We start from the raw sequence: 12,379 nt of genomic DNA, 5'->3' as shown, positions 1-12,379 counted from the left end.
CTTGGTTAGTGTTGCTGGGATATATGTTGGATGAGTCATATTTAAACTATGATAAATTATATTAACCTCAAAAGCTGAGAGTTTCAAGAGCAGCTGGATAGAAGAAGCAGACATCTAAAGCTAAACAAACTGGATGAATTAAGGCATCAGAGCTGCAGCTGACACCAGAGTGTTTGGAGCCATGAGCTAAAGTAAGAACCCTAAAAAAGTGACGTATCGGTCTTAAATAGACATTCCTTTCCAGAGGGAATGCTAGTATTATTAATAAAGCAGCCCTGATTTTCCACACACCTACATCAGGGTTCAGCAACCTGTCAACACAGCCATTTCCCCCTAAAAAACAACAACAGTAAATGCAGTGTGCTTTCTCTGGCAATGCCTTTAATATTACTTTTCTGTTGTTTGCTAATGTCTCGTTGAAGATAAAGCAAATGTATGTCATTCGCTCATAAATTCTCTTTTTTTTTCTCCGACACTTTCCTTTAAAAAAAATGAATAATAATTGGATATGGAATCCAAAAGCTAGCCGAAGCAAGGGAAACTAAAAGCCATCGCTGTTGAGGTTGGGCAAAACGAGAGGATACGGCGCCATGGTCGTAGACGTATCCAAACATATACATTTCACTTTAGAAATAAGAATAATGTACGTCTTAAAAAAAAAATCAGCTCGGCTTCATCAGTTAACTTGATTTAAAAAAAAAAAGGTGTTAATCGTCTGAGCCATAAAATGTAAAGTCAGCATAAAATGTGTGTGTGTGTGTGTGTGTGTGTGTGTGTGGGGGGGGGGCTAAAGGTACACTTCAAAGCCCTTTCATTAACCCTGACTCACATATATGCACAGCATGCAGTCTAGACACACACCCATTGGGGGAAAACAAAAAAAAGCATACTCAGACAAACACACAGCGCATAGCAACAATGGAGCACACATCAGAAAGTTGACAGGACGGCCTGAGGGAGAGGAAGTCTGCTACTGCGCCATTTCATCTCAAAGGGGACTTTATGTACTGCGCATGATATCAAATGTGGGCTCGTTTATGCTGAATTTCTGCTCGTCCTTCTTCAAACAAAAAAAATCCCCATCACATAAGTGCTGCAGAGTCGCAAACTTTATGACAATGTTTACGTTAAATGTGTTGGTCGAAAGGTGACGGAGGGAGAAGAGAGTCCCCACGACAATAACACAGCTGCACCGAAAGCACATGGAGGGAAGTGAGAGGAAGCAATAAAGAAACAAAAACAGGAGTGAATTATTGTACTAAATCGGTATATCTGTAAATATATGTACCATTAGGTCGCTTATGGTTCAGTCCATTGCTACCGCTGCTAGGGCGGACGTGGAATGGTCCACGTCGCGGCAGAAATACTGTAGTTTTTTTTTTACACAGCGATTGGTGCAGGGGCGACAAAGTGATGCAGGACTTCTAGCTCTCTTTTTTCATTGGTTTCAGTCCGTGTTGAAGTCTCCTCAAGAGATGCAGCTATTTTGCAATTATTTTTTTCTTTGCAGAGGAGTGGCTCGAAATGAAAAATGGCCAATTTCCAAATTAGGATCCAATAAACTAACAGTGAAAACAGTTTACGGCTGTCAGCTCCAATTCAAACAACATTATTCTCCATTTTCCTGGAACTCCTCACCACTCCTCAGAGTTACGGCCTGAGAAGGAGGAGGAAGAGGGTCTCCTCACGACTGGGGAGTTTAGTTCCAAGATATTTGATTGACTTGGCTTCCAATGAGCAGGCGGAAGGCAACGCTAAAAGCAGCCCATCGGACTCCAGCATGTGTCATCCTGAGCTCTCATCACCGAAAATGTTTTTTGTCACTGTGATACTTACTGTCAATCACTCACACTGTCTGAGTTTCTTCTTTCTTTCTTTTTTAACAGTCCATCCTGTTGGCTGGAAACCTCAAACACATCACTCAAAGGATTGTTTTATCACAACTCTGATAGGATGTCAAACTACTTTCTGCTTCATGTCCCAGATATAATAATTTGAGGCCTAAAATGTTAAGTTTCGTATACAATGCAATTATTTACTGTAGATGGAGACGTGGCAGGCTGATGTGCAAACAGGAATCTTGCAGTAAAGGGAACAAAAAAGCATTCATTTGGGTAACAAGAAGAAACTTTTCAGCCTGAGCGTAGCTCCCACTGTGACTGAGCAGGAGGGAAGCTGACTGTGTTGATAAGCAATAAGTCTTGATGAGCTGATAGCTGGCAGGTGTGCTGGAAGGCAGGGTACACACACACACACACACACGCACACACACACACACACACACACACGCACGCACACACACACACACACACACACACACACACACACAGACACACATGTAAAAACAGAGGCAAAGCGGGGACCATGGCTGTAACACAAGACATGATTGTGACATTTTTCATTTATGTTTTTGCAAGTATACTTTAAAGGTTTAAATATGTTTTTAAAAAACATTAGAGTTAGTTGCTAAAAGAAAATTGTATTTTAAGGAACAAATGGAAAAGTAGTAGATGCCAGTTTTGTTAATTTTATTTAGAAGGGAAGAGAAGGGTGAACAGTAAAGTAAGATGAGAATGATGATGATGATGAAAACCTGGCTTAAATTCTCTTTATCGTGTCACAGAGATATCTACTGAAGTTAGCATGCTAACAGCCAGCTGCGCTCCGTCCAGTCTGTAATACCACTTGTTCCTCTAGAGGTGATACTGAGTCAGTGAAGCTGCAGTCTCAGTACAGAGGGAGAAGAAGTACAGCTGTCTGACTCTTGTACATATTACAGCGATGTTCCGTCTGTTTTATAGATTGTTTATTGGATTACATTCAAAGTGGCAGAAAACTGTGGCTGTTTCGCCGAGTGTAGAGCAGTTGGTAGCCCCCGGGAGATGGACGTAGCTTCACTTAGCAGTTAGTAAACATACAGATGGGTAACGTAAACTACAGGTGGCTCTGAACTACAAATAACGTTTGCTGTTATACATTTTTTTTAATTCAGCAACCAGGAAGTGCTCTGACTACAGACAGGAAGTGGGAATGTGTAAGTGGACATCTTCTGGCTGTGATCAGATTTATAATACAACATACTTTCTTCTACAGTCAGACAAACATCCTCTGTATAGAGACGCTGTGTTTAGTGTTTATTTTTACACCAAAAGCACAGGTATTAACAGCACAATCTAAAAAGGGACATAAAGCTGTCAGAAAAGCTTTTTGGAATTGAGAGTTTAATTGTGTTACAACAATCAGCAAGAGAGCAGCAAAGGGACATTTAATTATGTAAGTCATGATGATTATCATGCAAAAATCCTTCTAGCTGACATGCTGTCAATCACACAGCAGACATACGGAGCGGATTGACGTATTTAGTGTTTCTGTCAAACTGCATCGTCCCTGCAGTGGAGGAACACGTAAGCCATCTGTACTGCTGAATATATCAGGGTAAACCACAGCTGTGCAGCCGTCTGTAAATATAACGATAGATAATTTCTGGATTTCTACCATAAACAAATGGTTTTTCATCAGAACACTATTTAGCATTTGCTGATTTCTCCGTGTTTCATCTTTTACAACAAGGGATTCCGTCCGTGAGGTTTTGGTCTACGATGAGAGGTTCATGGGCCGCAGGAATTTGCTTCAATTGCTAAAAGTACATACAGCCTGAGACCCAATCTATAAAAACGCAAGAGGAAAAAATGCTGCAGTTGGAAAATTCTGTCATCAGTAATTCAGCAGAGGAAGTGGTGGCTTTAATGGGCCTCTCTTATCATCTCAGAGTATTCTCAAGTTATTACTATGTTTAGTTTACCAATGCAAGATGTTTGGAATGGGTTATTCCATTATTTTCACATTAGAATAAACACTTCTATTCAAGGAGTTATAAAGTTACAGCACACAATAGTGACCTGGATTCCAAAATGTCTTCCAAGCTTGGCTGTGTGTTTTAAAACTTAACTGGGAAATTGGGAAATTGGGAATTTGGTGGAACTGCTGGGCTCTATCGGACCGATATCTTTAACCTCTTCATCTTCAGTTGGCATCAGTCCAATCGTAACACACACGATCATGTGTTCATATGAACACATATGGCCAAACTCATATCATAAAACATGACTTTCTCAACAGTGTCTCATCACAGGGACTTTGGCATGTACAACTGTAAGTGAACGCATCACCTCAGTCCAGTCCAGGCTGTAAGTATCCTATACAAGCATCGTTAATGATGCCACTTCCTGATGTGTCTTCATTCTAAGCTAGGCTAACTGCAGCTCTGTACTTTACAAGCAGACACGAGAATAATATTGATCTTCTATATTAATCTATCCCAAAACTATTCCTTAAACTGTGACCGCCATCAATCGTGGAAGCCCGAGGCGAACACGCGTACGCACATTTTGACACATAGACAGGTACCTTTATTTCATAACATGCTAGCACTAGCTTATTTGAAGCTAATGTACTTTGGCGTTTGTATCCTCATGATTGTTTGCACTTATTGTAAGTCGCTTTGGACAAAAGCGTCAGCTAAATGAACTGTAATGTACCATAATGTGTGGGACAGGAGGTCGTACAGTTGATGCACTTCCCCCCTCGGTCCAGTGCTGTGACATATGACGGCCTGTGAATGAGGAGACCCTCTGTACGCTGCCAGCTGCCGTGACACACCTGAAAATAAATTGAGTTTAAGAGAAAGGCTGAGTGTATAAATATGTCTGCCTGTGTGAGAGAGACAGGCAATAAAAGAAGGAGAAGTGAAAGGAATCAGCGAGAGTATTCCTGCCTTTACACACTCTATAAATCTCTTTCTCCGTCAGACATGTGGCTCTCGCGTGCGCTCACGGTAACTTTCTGCCATCGAATGACAATTTGCTTGGAGGAGAAAAAAAGCCCACGAAGACTGCGCCAGAGAGGAGTGCTTGGATACAGTTTGGACATTACGTAAACACCAAGGGAAAGCCTGGAAAGTTAGAAGGTGAAATCCTCAACATCTGCAGATGCATATCCCGGGCTGCGGTGTCGGTGGCTGACGAGGCAGCAGAAGGTAAAGGGATTAGCGCTTCATCCTTCTTCCCTCCAGACTGTGAGGTGAAAGCAGAATCCCTCAAGATTTATTCACACGCCCACGCCAGTTTTTAGCCTCCGAGCACAGAGGCAGAAATTGGGCAGAAGGCACAGATATGAGAAGCTTCGCTGAGCTTAAGTCATTATCGAGTAATAAAGGCTTTACAGTCCGAGGAGAGGAGGGGAAAAAAGTAACTCATTGCCTGATGGAAAATCCCTCCATGACCTTGTGACCTCTGGACATATTTTGGAACGTTAACATGTGTCAGCTTTTACAACATGATCCTCGACTGATTCCCTCCCCCCACACATCCTCCTCAACTCGGTCGGTGATGACCTCATGTTAGAGCCTGACCCATAGGAGATGACGGCGGGGGAGGATGGGGGGGGAGGAGCTGATATATGTCACTCAAGCTCCAGCAGTGAGTGTTATCCACCAGACAGGATTGTGAAAGTCGGACATGTTCTCTACAATCAGAGGTGTGGAACATGGTTTGACACGTCTTTTTGTGGGGGGGCATTGAAATCTGTTGCAATTGAATTGAAGTTACCAACAGCTGCTACCAGATAGACTTTTGGTGGACTTCGACCTCACACTACTTTTTTCAGGATATCTTTCGACAGACTATTTTTCAGTCTCCATGAGAGCAACTCATTTCAAATGTCCCCCACTATCATCCACTATCTTCCACTTCAGATGGAGAAGATACTTGGAGCGTACTTTACTTTGCACCCAGACAGACAATGTCCTCTTGGTTGAATAATTGTCTGATGGTATCTGCCTACTGTAATCCCTGTAATGTGCTGCCTCAATATGCTCTTGATCTTGCCCTAGCTAGAAATCACTGAAGTTTCCATGCTCCGTGATGTAGTAGGCCAGGCCCTCTCCGCCACGAACACACACACACACACACACACACACACACACACACACACACACACACACACACACACACACACACACACACACACACACACACACACACACACACACACACACACACACACACACACACACACCGAGGGAGCAGGAATAACATCTGTTCCTCTGTTCTTCAGACACACCTAGCAGGAACAGAGCTGCAGAATAAAGCAAACAGCACACAACCACACAGGACCAAACACAAGCACCCGCATCCCAATATTACCAAACATCCGCTGCATTAATATGTCACCACCACAACACATGTTTATTTATTTTAAGATCAAAGCATTCTGTTTGGTAAGCGTCAATATGTATAATGTGTGCGGGATTTCTTTTGATGGCTTTTTTTTCACGTGAAAAATTATTATTAAAATAAATGAGCATGTCAGTGAGCTTACTGCTGACCAAGAAATATGTATTCTTGAATTAATTTAAAAGATAAGGTTGCCGTTATTCTGTATCTTTCTTATTGTCATCAAATCCTACCGAAAAAACCCAAATCAACAACATGTTTCTCCGGAGCTTCTTAACGTTTTGAGGACTGAGATTGAGAGGTCAGCACAGGAAAACAAATAATTCCAAAACCAATCATTTATTTATTACACATTTAGATTCACAGGGGAACTTGCAGAGGGAAAAACAGCCCTACATTTGGAATCATATAAGAAAAAAATAACCCTCTGCTTACTCCATGACTACCTCAGCCTTAGGACACATCTGCTCAGAAAATTAGGCCCAGCCAAATTATGATGAATTATTGGACAGAACTAAGAAATCCCAGAACAAATTGGAAACACCATAGACAATCCATGCTGTGATCTGATATCAAAAACTTTTTTTGCAATTGGATGGTGAACACTTCTGTTCTGGAAACTGATCAGAAACCCACTTTATTGTCAAACTAAGCCCAAAACAGTAACGTTGGCCGGGGACTGCCGGAGATCCCGGGGTTCTCAGAGGGTTAATATGTATAGTTCCTTAACTATGTGTCTGTTCTCTTACTGGTGTGAAACTTTAATTTCCCTGCATAGGATGAACAAAGTGGATGTTATCTCATATTTACAGACATCTCTGGAACGGTTCTGGGCAAAACAGAGACTCGCCAGGTCAACCACGTCGGAGATGGCAAAGAGACCGATATACCCGGAAGCCAACTTGCGAGCCTCAGGGTGAAGTTGGAGATCCTGAGTGGAAAGCCAGAAGAAGAGATGCTGGCTGCGCGCTGAGTAACTTCCAGAACTCCTTCAAGAATAGGGAAGCAAACTGGGGACCCGTCAGAAACCGATCCTGGGGAAGGCCATGTAGTTGGAAAACACGAGAGCAAGACCTCTCCCGTCTCCTTAGCTGAAGGGAGTTTCGGCAGAGGTACAAAATGTGCCATCTTTGAAAACCAATAGTTGGATAACTGTATTAGCTTCTGAGGGAGGAATACCGGAAATTAAGTCTAGAAAGATGTGGGACCAGGGTTGCCTAGGCAAGGGACGAGGCGCTGATGGAACAACTTGTTTTGTGCACAGACCCAACAAAGCTTGTCTGGTTTGGTGTTGCTGGAGTCAGGGCGATATGTGATGCTGATTTATTCCAGGTTCTTGTCGTCCGTCCATGCCAGGAATGGCTGTTCGGCCCCTTCCAGCCAGTGTCTTCTCCCTTTCATTACCAATTTAAGGGCCAGTTGAGTACTGCCCCCACCCCCACGTCAGAAGCGTCAACTTCAACGATGGTCTGGAGCTTGAGGTATGACAGGGTGAGGACTGATGCCAACGTGAAGCGGCGTTTCAGGATATGAAGAGCCTCATCAACGGGTTCAACTGGAATCTAGTACTGGGGGGAGGTAAGCGCACAGACAGCAGAATCATATCCCTCTTATCCACAAAGAAGAATCCAGCACCCTCAGGAGACAAGGAGGGGCGGATGGTTCCACTGGCCAGGATATTCTGGATGTGCTCATTTGTTGCCTCCATCTCCGGAGCTGACAGAGAGTAGAGGCGGCCCATGGGAGGAAATCATACATTCTCAAGCACTCGGACATCATTGATCTATGCCAGGGGTATTCAACTAAAATTCAAAGAGGTCCAGTTAGAGAAGATTTCCTCAAGCAAAGGTCCGGAACATCATAATGTCTAACTTGCATTATGAATTAATGTGATATATATTGAAGTAGCCTAGTAGCTGGATCAACGTCTGCATGTCATCAACAACTGACTGTCAAATCTAATAAAGAAAGTACAATTATATTTATTGTCACTTAACATTGAGCTATACAGATATATAATATTGTAGATATGTATAATGTTCTTCTCGGGCTGCATTTAAAAATAAAATAGAGAAAATAAATAAAATAGCTTCTGAAAAATTGTGCATCTTAAAATAAAGTGCTTAATGATGCAGTTGAAATAAAGCGGACTCTTTAATACGGCTACATACGCTCAGCAAATGTCTATCAGTAGTCCTGAGGAAGCTGCCGCCAGCTATTTTCCCCTCCTTGTGTTTCTGTAGCTGTGTATGCTCAGTCACAGGTTTCTAGGTCAGTTCCTCATTTCAATGAGAGCCTTTTTCACCGTTTTGTATTCTGCTGGCTTGCAGCCTCACTTCAGAGAATAAACAGCCTCCCCCTGCCTGCTGTGCTGCAGCTGTGCTCAGACCCTACAGGAGCCTCGTGTCGACTGGCTGGTGGGCAGCAGAAAAAGAAAAAAAAAGGAACGGCTCGGCCCGCCATCATAAAGCAGCCGCTAACACATAGAGAGACGGAAGAGCAGCAGGTCAGACTGGAGCCAGGTGTGGGGGAGCCCGACGAAGTCTCATTAAACATACACACTCATAATTACAGGAATGTGAAGACACACACATACATATGCCAACAGGCACGCACAAAGGATGCTGACTCAAACATTAACATACACACGTTCCTGTCCCTTTGATTGTATTTGTAGGGGCACTTTAGTGCTTTCACTATTGTGTATTTCACATTTTAAAACAAAACAGTATATATAAATTATATATAACATAATAAACTTTTTCTCCTGCTTCAGGATGTGTGCTTGCTTCTGATAACAAACAAATTTTCCTGCCTAAAAACACACTAGAAAAACAAAAACTATAGAATCCTGAAAACAAAGCATATGTTAAACAAATTGAATGAACATTTCTCATTGATTCTATGTTTACCCCTAAAGCTGGATTTTTGCATATATTTTTACTGATGTTTAATTAATTTAATCAACCTGCCCATAATAAAATTCAAGTTTTATTAGTAATTAGTAATTAGTAATCTATGGATTAATATTGGACATTTAATGTATGTGTTGTTTTTTGTGTTGTTTGCCTCTGTGTATATTATTGAAACATATTAGCACATATTATTTTAATCAGCATTCATTTTTCAATTTTACTGTAGTGCTCTGCATGCTGTCTAGTACCGAACAATGTAGCATAATGTCCCGTATAAAATATTTACTTCCATTACTTTATAAAACAGATTATTAACTAATTATTTACCTAATAATATAAAGTAACCCTGGGACAATACCTCATATTCGTACACTTTTTCTCTAGTTATAGTAAGCATAATATGTTCACTTTACTCCAGTTATAGTGCAAATTATAATTGCAAAATTATTGGCAATTTTTAGTGATTTTACACCCTTTGCTGTGTAAAGTGACTGTAAATTACGGCCTTAAGTTGCTTATTGCTTCATGCATTATTTCTCTACATACTTGGTAAGGTCTTTAACTAGACAAACAAACAAGTAGTGTGTGAATATCGATCTGGAGGATTTTGTGCTCGAGTTACTTTATTTTCAGTTTTATCTACAAAACTCGAAAACTTCCACGACATCATCAACAGGTTCTATCGAAATAGGGTGTGAGTTGAAGTCATGTGGGGAAAACTTTCAACACTCAGGGGAGTAACACATCAGCTGTAAATGACTCCCTCGTCTGGCATTTTCAGTGCACAAAGAAGAGGAAGACAGCTGGATCATAAGAAAGCTATGCAGTGGAACAATGATGTGCAAGCTCCAGTTTCATGGGAGAGCAGACCACCTGTTATAGAACAGGATACATGCATTCTGTAATGTTTAGTTGTCTCATTGCTGAAAGATCTCATCCCACTTTTGACAACAAGGGTTCATAGTTGGATTTTCTCTTAATGTCGTAGAAAAGTTGTCCTTATAACCTGAATGCATCAGTCCTGGGGTTACTCAAAGATCCAGGAGACAGAGATAAAGCAGACTCTATAATGAAATCCCCTCGGAGCTATCAGTATCAGGAAGCATCATTTCAAATGGAAGGCACGTCCGCTCATTCGGCAAATCTCCTCTCCGTTGAGTGTCTCCCTTCGGCAGCGAACCAGCCGCTTTGTTTCCTCAGCTGGGAACGGAGAAATTCAGCCAGGTCCAATTGTTTCCATCAGCAGCGAGATCCATCTCCATAGAATAATTCTTAGCGATCCAGAACCGCTCAGAGTTTGCAAACTGACAGACGTTTGCGGAGCCGCTGGCTGTTTGAAAACTGCCGAACACACACACACACACACACACACACACACACACACACACACAGTACTTTATTTGAAAAAAAAGTAAACTACTTGCGCAGCTGAGGGCTGGAGGCGAACAGCGATGTCCGTCTCCAGCCCTGGACCCACGGCTCCGAAATGTAGGGAGTGGAGCCGGCTCAGTTCCTGGGTTTAACCCCAAGGTTTGGGCAGACGTTCCAATTCAAGGCCAGGGCATTGATTAAGAGGATCGGGTCTCCTCCAGTGGTGGCCGAACCGGACCAGGGTAGAGTCACGTCTTCGAGAGAAGTGGCCACGCACGAAAAACCAAGGATTATACGGTTCGTCTTTAAGGTCACGTTTCAGCCGTCTGATGTTAAATCAAATCAAATCAAATCAAATTTATTTATATAGCCCAAAATCACAAATTATACATTTGTCTCAGTGTGCTTTACAGACTGTACAGGTTACGACACCCTCTGTCCTTAGACCCTCGCATCGCACAAGGAAAAACAAAGAAACCCCATAATTAAAGGGGGAAAAATGGAAGAAACCTCAGGGAGAGCAACTGAGGAGGGATCCCTCTCCCAGGACGGACAGACGTGCAATAGATGTCTTGTGTACAGGATAAACAACATAGTACAAATACAACATTTGACAGAAATGATGTTGTGTTGAAAAAGAGAAAGTATGGATGATTCCAGGAAAATGTCAAAAAGGCTTCCCGGTGTCCAGCAGGACCAGGGCAGCAGGTGCAGTCACGATTCCTGATCCTGACGTAAACTTTATCAGTGGCAACCTGCCACATGAGACACAGAAACTCCGGGGATGATACCCCGGATGATGAGTTAGTAACATACATTTACATAAATGCATACAGATAGAGAGGGAGAAGAAGAGAGGGAGGGGAGGAGAGAGGAAGAGAAGGAGGAAAGCAGGGAGGTGTCCCCCGGCAGTCTAAGCCTATAGCAGCATAACTAGGGGCTGATCCAAGGCAAACCTGAGCCAGCCCTAACTATAAGCTTTATCAAAAAGGAAAGTCTTTAGCCTGCTCTTAAATGTGGAGAGTGTGTCTGCCTCCCGAACACAAACTGGAAGCTGGTTCCACTGGAGAGGAGCTTGATAGCTGAAGGCTCTGGCTCCCATTGTACTCTTAGAGACTCTAGGAACTACAAGTAACCCTGCAGTCTGGGAGCGTAATGCTCTAGTTGGTTTATAAGGTACTATGAGATCTTTAAGATATGCTGGAGCCTGACCATTAATTGCTTTGTAAATCAGGAGAAGGATTTTGAATTCTATTCTGTATTTTACCGGGAGCCAGTGCAGAGCAGCTAATACAGGAGTAATATGATCCCGTTTCCTTGTTCTTGTCAATACACGTGCTGCTGCATTTTGGATCAACTGAAGAGTCTTAAGCGAACTTTTTGGGACAACCTGATAACAATGAGTTGCAGTAATCCAGCCTTGAAGTAACAAATGCATGGACTAGTTTTTCTGCATCATTTTGAAACAGGATGTGTCTTATTTTTGAAATGTTACGTAGATGAAAGAAGGCAGTCCTTGAGATTTGTTTTATGTGGGAGTTAAAAGACAGATCCTGATCAAAGATGACGCCAAGATTCCTTGGTGCTGGAGGCCAAATTAATGCCATCCAGAGCTTCTATGTCATTAGAAAATGCATTTCGGAGGCGTTTAGGGCCAAGTATAATGACTTCAGTTTTGTCTGTGTTTAACATCAAAAAGTTGCTAAACATCCAAGTTTTTATGTCCTTAAGGCATGCTTGAAGTTTAGCCAATTGATTGGTTTCGTCTGGTTTAATTGATAGATATAATTGGGTATCATCTGCATAACAATGAAAGTTTATAGAGTGATTCCTTATAATATTGCCCAAAGGAAGCATATA

At 42.2% G+C, this 12,379-nt stretch overlaps 1 pseudogene; it reads right to left on the bottom strand.

Moving 5' to 3' along the window:
- Window positions 1-11,486: 11,486 nt before the first annotated feature.
- LOC115016685 (uncharacterized) lies at window positions 11,487-12,379 on the bottom strand (annotated as a pseudogene).

This window comes from Cottoperca gobio, chromosome 2, assembly GCF_900634415.1.
Source record: "Cottoperca gobio chromosome 2, fCotGob3.1, whole genome shotgun sequence".
NCBI classification, from domain to species: Eukaryota; Metazoa; Chordata; class Actinopteri; order Perciformes; family Bovichtidae; genus Cottoperca; species Cottoperca gobio.
Note: the sequence above shows the minus strand (reverse complement) of the source record. Positions and strands in the feature narration are given on the sequence as shown.